The 16,646-nt window shown below is 35.9% G+C and overlaps 1 protein-coding gene and 1 pseudogene across 1 annotated transcript in view; both read right to left on the reverse strand.

Moving 5' to 3' along the window:
- Positions 1 to 16,646, reverse strand: part of ARID2 (AT-rich interaction domain 2) — a 184,035-nt gene that overhangs the window by 129,281 nt on the left and 38,108 nt on the right. The window lies entirely within an intron of this gene.
- The window catches only part of LOC142450562 (ATP synthase F(0) complex subunit C2, mitochondrial pseudogene), a 44,466-nt pseudogene that overhangs the window by 27,249 nt on the left and 571 nt on the right, over positions 1 to 16,646 (reverse strand).

Genomic DNA, 16,646 nt, shown 5'->3' on the forward strand with positions numbered 1-16,646 from the left:
ATGTCACTAAATTTTACATGTCAAACTTATTGCCATTGAGTCAATTCCAACTCATTGAGACCTTCTAAGACAGAGTAGAACTTCTGTGGGTTTATGACATGGTATCTCTTTACTGGAGTAGAAAGCCTCATCTTTTTCCCACAAAGAGCCTAGTGGTTTTGAACGCTGCCTTTGTGGTTAGCAGCCTGTGTTAGCTTGGTTGACTAGAGAAACAACTCCAGACACTTATGTGTTTAAGAGCTTTATATATACGAGTAATTTGTATACTGAGAAAATATCCGAGACCAGTCCAGATCAAGTCCGTAAGCCTATATTAGCCCATATGTCCAGTACCAGTCTATAAATTCTTCTTCAGATTCACGCAACACACACACAATGATGTCGAATGCAGAAAGATCACAGGCCAGTGGGTGGAAAGTCTTGTGGATCCAGGGGCAGTGGAAGCATTTCAATGCTGGTACAGTTCTCCAGGTGTCTCCTCCTCCAGCTCTTTGTCTCAACAGCAGCAAAGACAAAACAGAGAGAGAGTATGTCTGGCCTCCAGTGAGCTATTTATCTCCATCACTCCTCCAAATGAGGTCATCAAGCTGCGACCTGATTGACAGGAGATTCCACCCCTTTGCTCAAGGTGACAAGATTATGTAACTGCCACATAGCCCAACTCATAGATACATGTTTTACTGTATTTTCAACCAAAATGAAATAAAATTTAAAGGGAAAAAGAAAATGAAACTGCTTTATTTGCTGTCAATTTGATTCGGACTCCTGGTAACCCCATGTGTGTGGAGAACCATTTAAGGTTTCCAACACTGCCCTCTTAAAAGTTTGCAGTTTAACTTTGTAGTTACAGCAAACTATGATGTAAGAAACAAAACCTGTTGTGGGGAAACCTTCAGCTTGGGGAGGGTCACAAAATGAAAGGACATTCCTTTGGAGTTTTTTTATGGTGTATTATAAACATCCTTATCTTTGAGAGTGAAAAAGAATAAGAGGTCTCCTATTAAATATACATATCACTAAGAGTTTTGTCTGATCTTTTCTGGAAACTTTTATAAAGGTAAGCAACTGTTAGCTGATGGCTTCTAGTATCACAAGAGTAAACCATTTTAACAGAGAGGGGAAAAGAGCTACTTATAAGCAAGAATTTTGGTATTTGTCCAAGAGTAGTATTGTGACAGAAGGAAATTTCTAGGAGATGATATGAAACATGAATCAATAAAATTTTTCTTCTTTCCAGGAATTACTGGAAAGAATTCCGAGCATTAATAAATCTGGTAGAGATTGGATACAGAAAAGTGAAATCAATAATTAGCTAATTTTAGAATATGTTTAGAATTAGTTAATGCTTGATTTCATGAGTGTTACTAATGATACCACTTTTGATAGTAGGTATAGGTATCATATGTCTGTATCAGTGGTTCTCAACCTCCCTAATGTCGTAACCCTTTAATACAGTTCCCTCATTTGGTGACCCCCAATCATAAAATTATTTTTGTTGCTACTTCATAACTGTACTTTTGCTACTGTTATGAATCGTAATGTAAATATGATATGTACAATGTATTTTCATTGTTACAAATTGAACATAAAGCATAGTGATTAATCACAAAACAACAACATGTAGTTATATACTGTGAAATATTTCTTTCTTTTTTTTAAGAATTAAAATTTTTTTTATTAAGCTCGCATCAGCCAGCCGGGTTCATTTCAGTTCCTTCACTGCCAGACCTGGGGGCAGAGATTGCTTCAGCTTCTGGGGTCTTCTCCTTGTTGGTGATGACCATGGTATAGAGGTAGCTGCTGCATCACACTTTGAACTTCACGTTAACCTTGTTCTTCTTGATCTTAACGGACTTGGCGTCCTTTCAGCGGGCCGTGATCTCTTGATCTCTTCAATTTTCTGAGGCATGGTGACGAGGTGCGGACCGGTACTGGCCGGGACTCAAGGCAAGCAGCAAGAAGCGAAGAGGGCAGTAGAGTGAACTATTTATTTCTAATGGCAAATAAATGAAACTCTGTCTTGCAGCATGGTGTAGCATGGGTAACAGCCTTCACGCCGGGTACTCGTATGTGGGCTTATCTGCATGTGCACAGACCTGCCTGGAGATGGAGAGAGAGGAGTGGTGTTTCGGTTCCTAAGACCATGTGTTTTCTGATGGTCTTAGGCGACCGCTGTGAAAGGGTCGTTCGACCCCCAAAGGGGTTGCGATGGGTACCCAGGTTGAGAACTGCTGATCTATATCTTTATATCTGATCAGTTATTCTTTCCTTTTTAATTATACCACCTAGTATCAAAGAATTCTTAAGGAAATTATTGCTACTTTCTAAGGAAATCAGCTGTCACTGAAGCTGAGACTTCCAAAGGAACCAAGGATGCACTACGCATTTTCACAAATGTTGACACTGAAGCCAATGCCGTCTTTTTCCTCATGCCAAATAAGTACAGCTTAAAATCAAATAAAGATGATGATAAAATTAGCTTTGTTAATTTATAAAATGCTGAATAAACTGAAATATTAAAATACAATATAATGTAATATAGTCTATGGACAACAGAATGAAATACCACTTAGTCCTACACCATACTCACAATTGTTCATATGTATAGCCACTGTTGCAGCCACTGTATGTCAATCCAACTTGTTGAGGGCCTTTTTTTCTCCACCCCTTTACCTTACCAGATATGATGTCCTTTCCAGGCTGCTTTCTCCTGATAATACATCCAAGTATGTGAAACAAGTCACGCTAACCTTGCCTCTAAGGAGCATTCTGGCTCTGTATTTCTTCCAAGACAGATTTGTTTGTTTCTTGGGGGCAGTCACAGTAGCTTCAATATTCTTGTCAGTACCACAATTCAAATGCATATTTGTCAATGTCCAAATTTTGCACACATATGTGATGGAAGTACTTAGTAGACTTTGTATTCTATTTTATAGGTCTTAATGAAGAAAAGGAAGTTTGGAGGTGTAACAGTTAAGCACTTGGCTGCTAACTCAAAGGGCAGCAGTTTGAACCCACTCAGCAGCCACACGTTATAAAGACCTGGTGATCTGCTTCCATATGGATTCCAGGCAAAGCAAACCCCAGGAGGGCGATTCTACTTTGGAGCAAGAATTGACTCAGCAACAACCAATATCAGAGAAAGACCAATTTCACATAAAATGATTCTACTATTTCATGATTGTCCCAAATGACAATATTTCATTTTATTCAAACTACAGTTCTTTCCCCGCTGGCACATGTTTTATAAACACAAGAGGGTGTCAAAATGTTCATGGGAAATGGAATGAAAGGATAATAAAATTTTCCACAAACTTTTAAACTTTTTGAAGCCCCATTTTACATGTTAAAAAGTAATCACAATAATTTTCAGCACTGTTAAAAATATTACCAAGAAAACAAAAGGAATAAGTAAAAAAAAATTTTCATACCACTTACATTCTGAAGTTTCACTATTTATTAACATATTTATTAAAGAGTTCCACTATTAAAATATACTGGGGTCATAAGAAAAATACTTAAATATTGTAGATGTGTAGCAATGAAGTCAAGCATACATTTGAATCCCAATTCATATTCAGGATGTATGAATAATTTAATTTCCTTCATCCTGAGTTTCCTGATATGCAAAAAAGAGATACTATCTACCAAACACTGTTGCTGTAAAGGAGACTCTGTGTTGAGTTTGGCAAACGGTTGTGTGTATGTAGTTGCTAACATTATGTAAATCTTTTAGAGCTTAACCCATGGTACCACCAGGGGCTCTTGTATCTATCAATACCAAAAACCAAACCCAGATTCACTTCTATGGAGTCGATGTCAAGTCATAGCGACCCTACAGGACAAGGTAGCGTTGCCGCTATAAGTTTCTGAAACTGTAACTGTTTAAAGGAGTAGAAAGCCCCATATTTCTCCTGCAGAGCTAGCAGGTGGTTTCTAACTGTTGAACTTGCAGTTAGCATCCCAATGTATAATCACTATGCCACCAGGGCTCCTTATCTATATTGCTCCCATAATTCTGGCCTTCCTTCGCAGAACACGCATTCAAAAGTATAACTGTAGGCTACAAATGTGAAAATAAAAGTCTGTTAGTGAAATGTAGCTCCTTCCCAAAACCCAATCAGGATTTCCTTGGTCCAGTGTTTAGTGCCAGAGAAGGAAGAATAATAGCAAAATAAACATACTTGTAACTTTTCCAATCTTAACCAAATTTTACTTACAGAATCTACTCCAATTTTATCCCTGATTCACAGACTCAACCAGGAAACTACTAAGCTCTTAAATGCTATCTGCTCCATGTCCCTTTCCCCTTGTCCCAACTAATAAGCACTTCTATACAAATACCTTCTTTCTCCACACCTGTATGAATTCAATGAGATTTAACAATCTGAGAAGTGCTATCCTTATTAACGATTGTCTAATACTAATTATATCCTTCCAGCTCTTATAGGGTAATATTGGTTTCAAATATCATATTGCCATATACTGTAATATTTTGGTTTAAAAACAATGTTCATCATACGTATAAGGGCAATGCATACAAGTCTTTTGAGATGGTATTTAAATTCAGATGGGATATACTCATGGGATTTGGTTCTCATAAATTTGTTTCAATTTTCTTCAGCTTCAACCTGAACTTGCATGAGTAATTGATGGTCTGTTCTATAGTTGCCTGCTGGCCTTGTATGGGATAGGGAGATTAAGGTTCTCCATCATTTCTTACCAGAGATGGAGTCATTTAAAAACCACATACTGTTTAAAATATATTACAATCTTAACTATGAATTGAATAGCAACAGTGTTTAAGTATTATCCTTATAAAGTCCTCTTACAGTGACTCAGAACTGACAGTATCTTCCACAAAACTAAGCAATATTTGGCACCTAATTATTTTTTTTTCAAGTGCTTTTTATTTTCATGGTCCTCTTTCTCCCAACTACAAGGGGGGTTCAAAAATTTTATGGAAAACTGGGAGAAAATAGTGGAAGTTTTCCATGAACTTTTTAAAAGCTCTCTGTGTCCACGCACTATAGTAGCATATCACATATTATTTTATTTTTGTATTTTAATATTTCTGTCTTAAAGATAGTAAAACACAGTCCTAAGTAATAGGGAAGGCTCCCTGGTAGCACCGTGGGTCAAGCACTGGGTTGCTATTGGCAAGGTCGGCAGTTCAAACCCACCTGCCACTTCATGGGATAAAGATGAAACTATCAGTTTTTATAATGATTCACAATTTCAGAAATCCTATGTAGGGCTCATTATGAGTAGAGCTGATTTGATGGCAGTGAGTTCTCATAGCGACCTAACAGGACAGAGTAGAACTACCCCTGTAGGTTCTGAGGTTCTGAAACTCTATAAGAATAGAAAACCTCATCTTTCTCCCTTGAACAATTGGTAGTACCTGCTGTGAGCAACAGAATGTATTACTGTGTGACAGTAAGTTAAAAAAAAAGTATTGCTACAAAAGCATAGAAACCTTAAAAAACAAAAATGTCAAAATATGAAGCTTCTCAATATATCCTCCACCTAGGTCTATACACTTATATATCCTCTTAGGACTATACACTCCTGAAAGTGATGTTTCCGTTTCTCTAGCCTGGTCCTTAAGAATTGTTTCCTTCAGTTTATACTATGCCAAAACAGCAGTTTCAGCATCCTCCAGGGACTCAAATAATGCTGCTTGAGTTTTGGCAACAGAAACCAAAGGGGCAGGATTAGGGCAGTGGCATCGATAGGTAAGGTTTACCAAATAAATCTTCCTAGGACGGCCCTTGATACCCCTTGAAGGACGAGCAGGTAGGTGTCTTTTGTGATGGAAAAAATTTCTCGGCACAACTATCCTAGCCTTTTTCTCACCAATGCTGGCTTTAGTTTCTGCCTGGTCCCTTTGGGGGGGGGGGGGGGAATCTACCCAGATTACTCCTTTGGGATCCCAGAAAACAATCGCTATCATCTTCTAAACTGACCTCTATGCCTGGAATTTAACAAACCCAGATCTCCTTAGAAGTCACTGTTATGATTGGGATCCTCAATTTTAAAGTAACTAATAAGGCTGGGAAAGTATATGACTGAGAAAATTTGTCTGCAGCCATCAGAGACAGGTTTAAATACCTTTCGCTGGAAAGAAACCTGCACACATTAATCCACAGGAATATTAGTGGCAACTTCGAAAACTTGCCCTTGTACGTATGCTCTCTGAAACATCATTCCTGTTCTTTCATTGCTACATAGATAGGTAAAATAATTTCCCCTTACTCCACCCAAAGAGGCAGATTCCCCTATTATAGGTTATTTTCTGCTAACCAACTTGAACTGAATTCTCTCAGTGGAATTGATGATGACACTACTAGTAAATACCAACCATGCGGTGTATATTACTAAACTCATTAGAAAAGAAGTTAAATAATTTTACCGGGGTCACAGCTGGGTAAGCAATAGAATTAAAATTGGAATTTGTTTAATTTTAGAGCACTGTCTCCACCTCTACTCTAGAAGAAGAAAAAAAATTCATGAAAACCAGAAGGCATGCTTCTTAATAGCCTTAAACACTGGTAAGGTTTTCCTTTCTTAAATCCATTATAAATTAATGATTTGCTCACAACTAGATTAATTTATTATAATGGAAGGCTCAAAGTCAGCTTCTTAAATAGTTTTATGACATTGCAAACCATACCTCGTTTAGTCAGTTTCTCCACCTCAAAAAGTGAATGACATTACTGAGAATACCAAACCAAACACCAACCAAACCCACTGCCACCAAGTTGGTTCCAAATAATAGAAACCTACACAGGGTTTCCAAGGCTGTACAACTGTACAGAGCATGCCGCCTGCTCTCTTCCCCAAGGAATGGCTGCTGAGTTGAAATGGCTAATCTTGTTAGCAGTTCAACTCATAAACTAGGGTTCTTTCATGTGAGAATTAAATGATAAAGGCAGGAATTTCATTACCCTCATTCCCAACAGTTTCTTTCTATATGAGTAGAGAATTCTATCACCAACAAAACTATCAAATATAAATACTCAAATATATGATACATAAATTTATAAAGAATTATTCAAAGCCTAAATGATCCATATGTTAAATGGACTTGTATTCATATATATCAATACAGATTAATCTAGATTATATAAGAGAATGAAAATATGATAGATAAAAATAAAACAAATATGACAGTGACTCAAAATGTAGTGCGTTAAGTAAATATATACAGTGATGACCCACTGCCATGAAGTCCATTCTGACTCAGAGTGACCCTATAGGGCAGTGGAGAAATGCCCCAAAAGAATTTTCAAGGCTGTAAATCTTTATGAGAACATACTACCAAATCTTTGTCCTTGGCAGTGGCTGATACACTGGCATCAACAACCCTTCAGTTAGCACCCTACTGCTTAACCACTGCACCACCAGGGCTCCGGCACTGATCCCACTGCACAATGACTAGATGCTACTCCTCTTAGGAGTTTACAGAGGACAAGCAATTTTTAGAAAATTGTTCATTGTTAACATTATTCAGCATTCATTTTTAGCCTAAGGTTAACCTAATCACTTTACATGTGCTAACTACGGTAATTGACTTTTAACAATACTATAAGTAACTGACTCTATTAAAGTAAGCAAAAACAATAGCTTACTTAAATGCTGATCTTTATTTAAAGCAGAAATATCTTATTACACATCTTCACTGTTGTGTGACAGAATTATATTAATGTCATAAGAGATAGGGATATCAGAGAACAAGGCAGGTACAGTCACAAAACTAAGATGAAGTTTCAACATAAACTTTTAATTTTCTTATTTTAGTTACTTCAAGAATTTTGGCAAATTAAAAAGTAATCAGAATTTGCATGGCATTTTTTTTGTCTATCAGCTGCCTTCACGTTGATTCTCCAACATGACACCACCGTGCCTTTCAGAGTAGAGCTGTGGCTATAAAGGGTTTCCATGACTGGATCGTTCAGAAATGCATTGGCAGGTCTTTTCTTCTGAGGAGCCTCTGAGTGCGGTAAACCCCACCAACCTGTTAGTGGCCAAGTGCTTAACCATTTGTGCCACCTAAGGTCACTTTTTCCTCAAAGTTGCTAATTACCCTTGAGTGAATTCTGATAAGCACCACTACAACTGTTTTTCAAACTTTCCTTACAATGGTCCTTTACCAGTTGTTGAGAAAACATAGATTTTGCACCCCTGTTGCCAGCTTACGCTATCTCTACATCAGTGTCTTAATTTTAATTTCACATTGGAATCACCAGGCTTTTTAAAAAATAGCCAATTCCCAGACTCTCGCCCAGATCAAAGAAATGAGGATATCTGGGGGTGGAACCAGGGCATCCATGCTTCTTTGTTTAAAAATTCCAAGCGTCTCTGATATACAGTTAGTTTTTAAAACACTGTTCCAGCTTTCTTCTTTCTCTCTCTCATACTCACTCAGATTCCTATGTTAAAGTTTCACAGCCTGCGCTTCATCTATAACATAGCATGTCCTTTTCAGCAGCAGCATAATATTCTATCCAATGGGTATATATGTTATTACAACACTCATTTTTTTTAATGGCTATTTAGGTTGTTTCAAGTTTTTTTGGTTTTGATTGTAAACCATTATAAACATAGTGTCAACTATGTGCCAGATATTATTCTAAATAAGACAGCAAAATACCTATGAAACAGAGGTGTTAAGACATTTTAACTGAGTTACTTTAAATTTATAGATTGACTAAAATAATCATAATTTAAAATGAGGCATCTCAAATAGGAATGGGTCATTCAAACATTCATTTATTCACGCTAGCTTGTGTTCTTTAATAGTTTAAGGTTTTCTCATATAGGTTGTACACACTTATTCTGTTTATTCTAAGGCATTAAAATCTATTTTCACCCAAAATTTAATTGAAATTTTAATTAAAATTGTGGGTACCATCTAAACAAAATATTTTAATTTTGCATATTAATTTTTTGCAGGACATTTTATAGAAATCTTTCATTAGCCCCTATGACTTCTCAATTGCCTCTTTGGTTTTCTACTTTACCTATGAGTACTGGTAATTCTCTCTCCCTTTCTTATATTCTCCCACTCCCCAACCCCCAGCTTTCAATCTTATCATTATTTCAATCTTATCTATTAGGCAATATAGTCTAGTAGTTGAGCACATAGACTCTAGCAACTACAATGAATTTTGTTCAAGTCTTAGTTCTGCTACTTGTTAATTTATGCAGAAAGGGCATCAAGAGGTTTATGGGGAAAAAGAATTAAGAGAGAATGGAATAAACCCCCCCCACACACGCCGAAAACAAACACACATACACACACACACAAGAAAGTAGACAACAGATGGTGTAAGAAAAGAAAATAATAATAATTTATCAAGGAGTCACAAGGATGAGAGGCTGGGGGTGGGGGGCAAGATGAGCTGATACCAAAGGTTCAAGTAAAAATAAAATGTTTCTTAAATGATGATGACAACATATGTACAAATATGTCTGATACAATTGATGTTTGAATTGTTAAAAGAGCTGTCAGAGGCCCCAATAAAATGATTTATAAAAAGTAAAGTATTGGGGAACAAGGATGTCACTTTGAGGACTAGGGTTCGCTTGACCCCAGCCATAATATTAAAAAAGGAAAAAAGAGGATGGAGTATTTCCATAAACCTTATGAAGCTCCCTTATATAACAGCAATTTATTTACCCCCAAGTAATTGTCAATTACTTTATATTTAAGTTCAATGTTCCCATTAAAACAGTCGTTTTTATTTTAGTTATTTAGATTTGAAAGTATAAATTTTTACTTTGAAGGCTAATTTTAAAAATTATACCCAAATATATGATTCCTAAATCTGTATAGTTATTTTCTATCTTGCAGTCTAGATTAGATTTTGATGTTTTACTTCTCAAAAGAAGCCTCACCTGGCTGTATCAATTCACTCACAAATGTTTCCTGATCACTTAGCTTCTGAGAGCTCTTTACCAGGTACCTAGTACATTAAAAATATGTATACTAGATAACATTTTCTTACAAAATGGCATGTAAGGTTAAAGTTAACAACCTTATTATTCAGTGTTTACATCCTAGCAATTCATAATGCTCTGCCTTCTTTATAAATTATATTCTATATGAAATAAAATTTTACCCTAATACTTTTATTTATTTTGATATTAGCATATTGAATCTACAGTAGAACCTTGGTACTCTACTGCATAGTAGTTGACGGGAAATATAGAGAAAATTTTGCATCAGGGCTTGAACAAAACATCGGAATCTGACCTGACGCCTGTGATTTTTGTAAACAAAAGCAGCTCGTGACTCATTCACTCCGTTAGTTGGCATTCTTAGTATGTGTTGTTTAAATCTCTCGTGGCTGTGTTCAAAGTGTTTTTGCTACAATTTTCTTAGTTTTGTGGCTTTTGTACTATTTTAGATTAAAAACATGGGTCCTCAAAATTCTTTTTTGAAAAGATTTAATTATCATGATAAGGAACTGGTTAACCGTGTTATCAATATTGATAATAGAGTAAACCTTTTAAGAAAACAGCTAAGGAAATGTCAACAGCAAATCACCTTTAACAGATTTTTTTTAGGTAAAGCCAGCTAGGTCCTAGTGAAAAAAGGCAAAGAAGGGGAAAAAAACTCCTGAAAAGCAGCTACCAGTTGGTTTTATGGAAGGGGATTCCCTTTCTAAACAATGACTCTCTCTCCATCCCTCCTCTCCACATCCCTGTCTACAGATCCAGATCCTCATCAATCTCAAGGTATGGGGCCATACTGTAGCTGTTAAAAAACCTTTTAATGTTGTGTTTCTTATTTAAATTATTATTATTTAACTGTAAACTTACTTTGAAATTTCTGTGTAATGTTTTATATAAAAAAGCAAGGTTAAGGTAAAAACTTGGTGGTCGAGAACGGATTAATCTGTTTTCAGTTATTTCTTATGGGAAAAATTGATTTGGAACTTGACTCCACTGCATCTCAACGCTCCTTCTAGAACGGATTAACGTCAAAGTCCGGGGTTCTACTGTAACTTAATTCCAGGATTAAACCAAATTTACTGCTATCGAGTCAATTATGACTCATAGTATGATCCTATAGGACAAAAACAATGTTTATATAGTTATTTTATACAAAGATATGAATGGTTTCATTTTTAAAGTAAAGCATTTGAAATAATAATCCAACCTAAAATAAGCGATGATTGATTACTTTTGCTTATTAGGTTTTCTTTCTATTACAATTTGCAGGTGGACCACCATTGTTGCTCAAGTGCAGTAGTGTATTAACAAGTTCTGTATGGAGTCCTAGTGGCTCAGTGAGTTTTGCATTGAGCTAACTGCAAGGTCAGTGGTTCAAACACATCAGTGAACAAGAGAAAACTGAGCCTGTCTGCTACCATAAAGATTTAAAGCCTCAGAATCTGGAAGGGGCCATTCTACTAGGCCCTAATGGTTGTTATGAGTTGGAATTGTCTTGAAGACAGTGAATTTAATTTGCGGCAATATTTAACATTTCTCTACAGCACTGGCTCTCAATCAGAGTCAATTTTGCCTTCCTTTTGGCAATATGAAGAGCTTTGTTTGCTTTTACAAGATGGGATGCTACTGGCACCTAGTAGGTGGAGACAAGGGATAATACTATACATCCTAAAATACACGACAACTCTTGCAACGAAGTATTTTTCTGCCCCATATGGGAATAGTGTGACAGTTGAGAAACTACTGTATAGTCGTCATGTGTTCCATTTCCAAAAGGAGTGTTGGTTACAATTAAACACAAAAAAGACCGAGTGTAAAGGTGTTTTACTGTTTCTTTTTGAGGCTATATATTAAAGATTCTAAACAAACTATGAACTTTGGCTACATAATATTGGAAATCAAGCCAAAAGATCTCTGTGAGTTAAAAATTTTCAAAAGAGGGTAAATTCAAAAGACAGTAAATTAAACATTGATCATTCCTTATTGGTGACTATTTTTCCTTTTGAAAGTTTAATTGACATAAAATCCACATACCATACAGTTCCATAGTCAAATCACTTTTAAAGAGTTGTATATACATCATCACAATCAGTTCTAGTATAACCTCCCCTACCCAATAAACCATTCAATCAGTTATTGTCTCTGCATCCACTCCATTTGTGCTTTATAAACTGGGAAACCTAACAGAAACAATAAAAAGACAAAATGCCTCATTTAAATGGCTGCTTTTTTTTAATACAAAGCTTTAAGATCCCAGACACTATACCAATGGCTAGCTAGATACCATCTGCTTTCTTCACCACACTTTGCTGTAGCACCCATAATCTCCAAACCAAGGACCCAAAAAAAACTTCAAACCACAATGAAGAGACAACTAACCAATCACAAAATGAGCAAAGGACTTTGATCAAATCTTAGTATACTTTTTCTAAAGTTCAATGAATCGGTTTTAAAGTATAATAGTACATGACAATATTTGATAATATGCCATTTAATCAATAAATAGTAATAATCTTTAAACAAACTAATAGTATCCAATGTTGACAGGTATCTTATAAACTACTGGTTGATTTAAATTGGATCAATACTTCTGGACTGCAATTTGGCACTACACATTAACAATTTTAAAAACAATTAGATACTTTAACTCAGCCACTCCCCTCTCCAAGGAATCTAAAAGTTAAAAATTAGACATGGATAAAGACTTGCAAATGTATATAGGCATATATTTATAAGCAGGAGATTCACTGCATAATTTATAATAAAAAATAGAAAAAAACATTTCTGTCAAGTCTATCCTACACACAGTAACCCTGCAAGACAGGTAGAACTGCCTCATACAGGTAAGTCTTTATGGAAACAGACACATTTTTCTCCTAAAGAGAAACTAGTGGATTTGAACTAGAAACCTTTAGGTCAGATGTCACCACTGTGCCACTAGTGTTTCTTATACATGTACATAATATTTAAAAAATGGCTTAACATAAATGTTTAACAAATGGACAAAGTTAAATTAAAATATAGCCTACACATATGCAATTAATCAGATTATTCCTACAGGTAAAGAAAAGACATGGGAAATGATTAGGGCAAAAAAAAAAGACATGGGAAGTGCTGCTAGGTTAAAAAAATATTATAAAGCAGGTATGAGTGATTCCAATTTTGAATATATATATATATTTAAAGACTGGGAGAAAGTACACCATATAATGAATCAATCATGTATGGTTTATATTTTTCTAGATACTTTTCAAAAATGCCCAGGTTTTCTATAATTAATAGTTACCTAATAATGAGAGAAGAGGCCAGAGTATATATGATTGAATGTTATTTGAATTTTAATCTTCAAATATAATACACTTACATAAAATGAAGTAATCCAATACATTTAAAAATTAATTTAAATAAGTGTATTAAATAAAAATCCTTACAAGACTGATCTTCTTACTAAATTGAAACAAATACATTATATAGTAAATTATCTATTCTAAAGTACCAAAACTCTATGTGTGTGTATATATAAACACAGACGCATATATAACTACAAAGAACACAAAGATCAATTTAGATCCTGTAAATCTTTTATTACTGCTACTTTCTGTCTTTTTCTTTCTACATACATGCTAGTATAAAAAGTATCACTAATCAGTAACAAATGCTAATTTATTAACATTCTATTTATTTACAAAAGTAAGAATAGCAAATGAACAATGTATCAATTTATCCTTACCAATTTATCTAATTCTGGCATCTACCCATATGGTGAATCTACAAGGTGTAGCTTCTCTGAAAACAACATCAAAACAAGAATAATCTGGGATTTTTTTTAATACTATTTCTTAATCTTTTCATTATTTCCATGAACTTTTTGAAGTGTGTGTGTGGTATGTTACAGTACAGAAATTTAGAATACAACTTAACACTTTTCCCTTTATGTAATCAGTGTTCAGGATACTCCTTGCTTCATAGCCATTACTATCACCCTAATTTCCATTTTGAAAAGTTACTATGGGAGCATGTGCTTTTTAATTCTTTGATTAGATTCCTAAAAAACTCTGATTAGTTCAGCAACTCTTCAGTATCCAACATTCATACTTCCACATTGCAGGATTTTTAATTAAATCTCTTGAAGGGCTTATGTTATGTGATTTATATAAATACATATCTTTATCCCTGGAGATACTATTTCTCAAAACTGCCTTAAGAATCTTTGTTTAAACTCTTGTATGTGTTATTTTATTTTAGTCAATAACATGACAATTTATCTTCTCACAAGTAACGAAAGATTTGAAATATGGTAAGAACAAAAGGACAATACACAAACAAGTGCAATACATGAACTTAAAACCAGCCCGATTCTGGGAAGATAGTTTTCAAACTTTAAGAAGCAGAATCACCTGGCTGTGGTAAAACAGATTCCTAAGCCAGACACCCCTGTGTTTTTGACTCACTCATCCTGGGACGGGCCTGAGAATTTGCATTTATATCAAGTTCCCAGATAGTGCTGTTGCTGCTAGTCCAAGAACCACACATAAGAAAATAACCGCTGAAGACTATCAGAAACACACACACACACTCTCTCTCTCTCTCTCTCTCTATATATATATATATATATATAAATTATAAATATATTTACACATACACTGTGCAAAAAACTAGTCAGTTTTGTCAAAATTTTTCTAATTAGAAGTATAATGCATATCTAAATATATATAAGCATATACTCTTTTGCACTGGAAACACATGAAGTTCAGGGTGGAAGATCCCTTCAGGAACAGTGGTGTGAGTGGCAATACTGGGAGGGCAGAGAGAGGGTGGGTTGGAAAGGGGGAACCAACTACAAGGATCTACATGTGATCTCCTCCCTGGGGGACAGACAACAGAAAAGCGAGTGAAGGGAGATGTCGGACAGGGCGCAAGACATGACAAAATAATAATTTATAAATTATCAAGGGCACATGAGGGAGAGGAGAGCGGGGAGGGAGGGGGGAAAAGAGGAGCTGATGCCAGGGGCTTAAGTGGAGAGCAAATGTTTTGAGAATAATGAGGGCAATGAATGTACAAATGTGCTTTACCCAATTGATGTATGTATGGATTGTGATAAAGAGTTGTATGAACCCCTAATAAAATGATTTAAAAAACCAAAAACATACTCTCTTGCCTACAAATGTCATTAATTTGTTTAAAATACAAAACGAAAAAAACATCCTACACTTCCATTAAGCAAATTCTAACTCAAGGTAACCCTTTAGGATAAAGTGGAACTGTCCCTTTGGGTTTCCGAGACCTTAAATCTGTATGAGAGCAGACAGCATCACTTTCCTCCCTGGAGCAGCTGATGAGTTCAAACTGCTGACCTTTTCGTTAGTGATTCAGTGAGTAGCCCACTACAACACCATTAGCTTGTTACTGGAAGTAAATTTCTAGAGAAAAACAGTACCATTTAGATTATCACCACTGTGTAACAACAGAAGTTTTTAACATTTAAAAGCAATGTATTAAACTTTTTTTCACAAAATAACCTCATCACCTTCAAAGTACTCTCCATTACACGAATACTTTTGTCAAATCTTCAAATTCATTCTTGGAAACATTTTTCAAGCTCATGTGTTTGGATAGCTGATAGCACCCCCTCTCAAGTTTTTCTTCACGTGGTGGCAAAAACAGTCCCCAGTCTGCCCAAGTCAGGCCCTTTTTGGGTCTGTTATGCAATCTTTCAGGATCTCTAACTAGAAAGCTTTATTAACAGCCTGACCTGGAGAAATGCACTATGAGTAGACGTTGTCATCCGTGTGGAAAGTCGATGGAGGTCCAGAAAGAGGTTTGACATCAACTGACATGTCACCTTTTTGAAACAAAAACCACTCGCACACTTGAGTTTTTCCCATAGCGCCGTCCTTGTGAGCAGTGTTCAACATGACAAGTTTCTGCAGCATTTTCCCCCAAGAAACAAAAATTCACAGCTGCACACTGTTCTCTTAAATCAGTCATCACAAAAAACGAGAGTCAAGTGAAAGTTTTACCAAAGAATTCACTGCGACACCACTGAGTGCGCTTACTCAGAGTGCACTGCTTGAAGCTCACCTAGTGGGAAAAATGCGTACTATGAAAGCTCAGCTCCGCTCTGCCCAGAGCCAATTCCTGGTTTTTTGGTGGGATACCCTCTCACAGAGTTCCAATAAGGCAGAGCTTCCTAACGCTTCATAATTCCTCCCTCTTTTCCATGAAACCCTTAATGTTCAGAGGTTGAAGTTAAATGAAAGGAAGCTCCTAAAGAAGTAGTTTACAAAGTTAGCACTCCCTTTTCATATGGATTCGATTCTATTGGATGTAATATGGGTGCCCTAAACCAAAATCCAAGAAAAAGCAATGAAGGCTCTGAGGTAAAACACGTCATCGTCAAGTCTACATTTTGGTAATGGGCCTGGAATGGAGGGTAATATCTTCAAAGGGTTGTTCTGAATTTTCTGAGAGGGAAGACACGCAAAACCTCTTCTGAGCTAGATATTCTGGTAACCCAGTCCAAAAGAGCATCTTAGGTCAACCTAATACTGAAAAAAAGCATCATTTGCCCACCAACCTTCAAGAGTCACTGCTCATGGGGCAGTCACCCTCATGAACCCTTAATAATTTATTAAAAATTTCCCCCCATGTCTTACACTGACTAATATCTTCCTCCACTC

The sequence above is a fragment of the Tenrec ecaudatus genome, chromosome 6 (assembly GCF_050624435.1).
Source record: "Tenrec ecaudatus isolate mTenEca1 chromosome 6, mTenEca1.hap1, whole genome shotgun sequence".
NCBI lineage: Eukaryota > Metazoa > Chordata > Mammalia > Afrosoricida > Tenrecidae > Tenrec > Tenrec ecaudatus.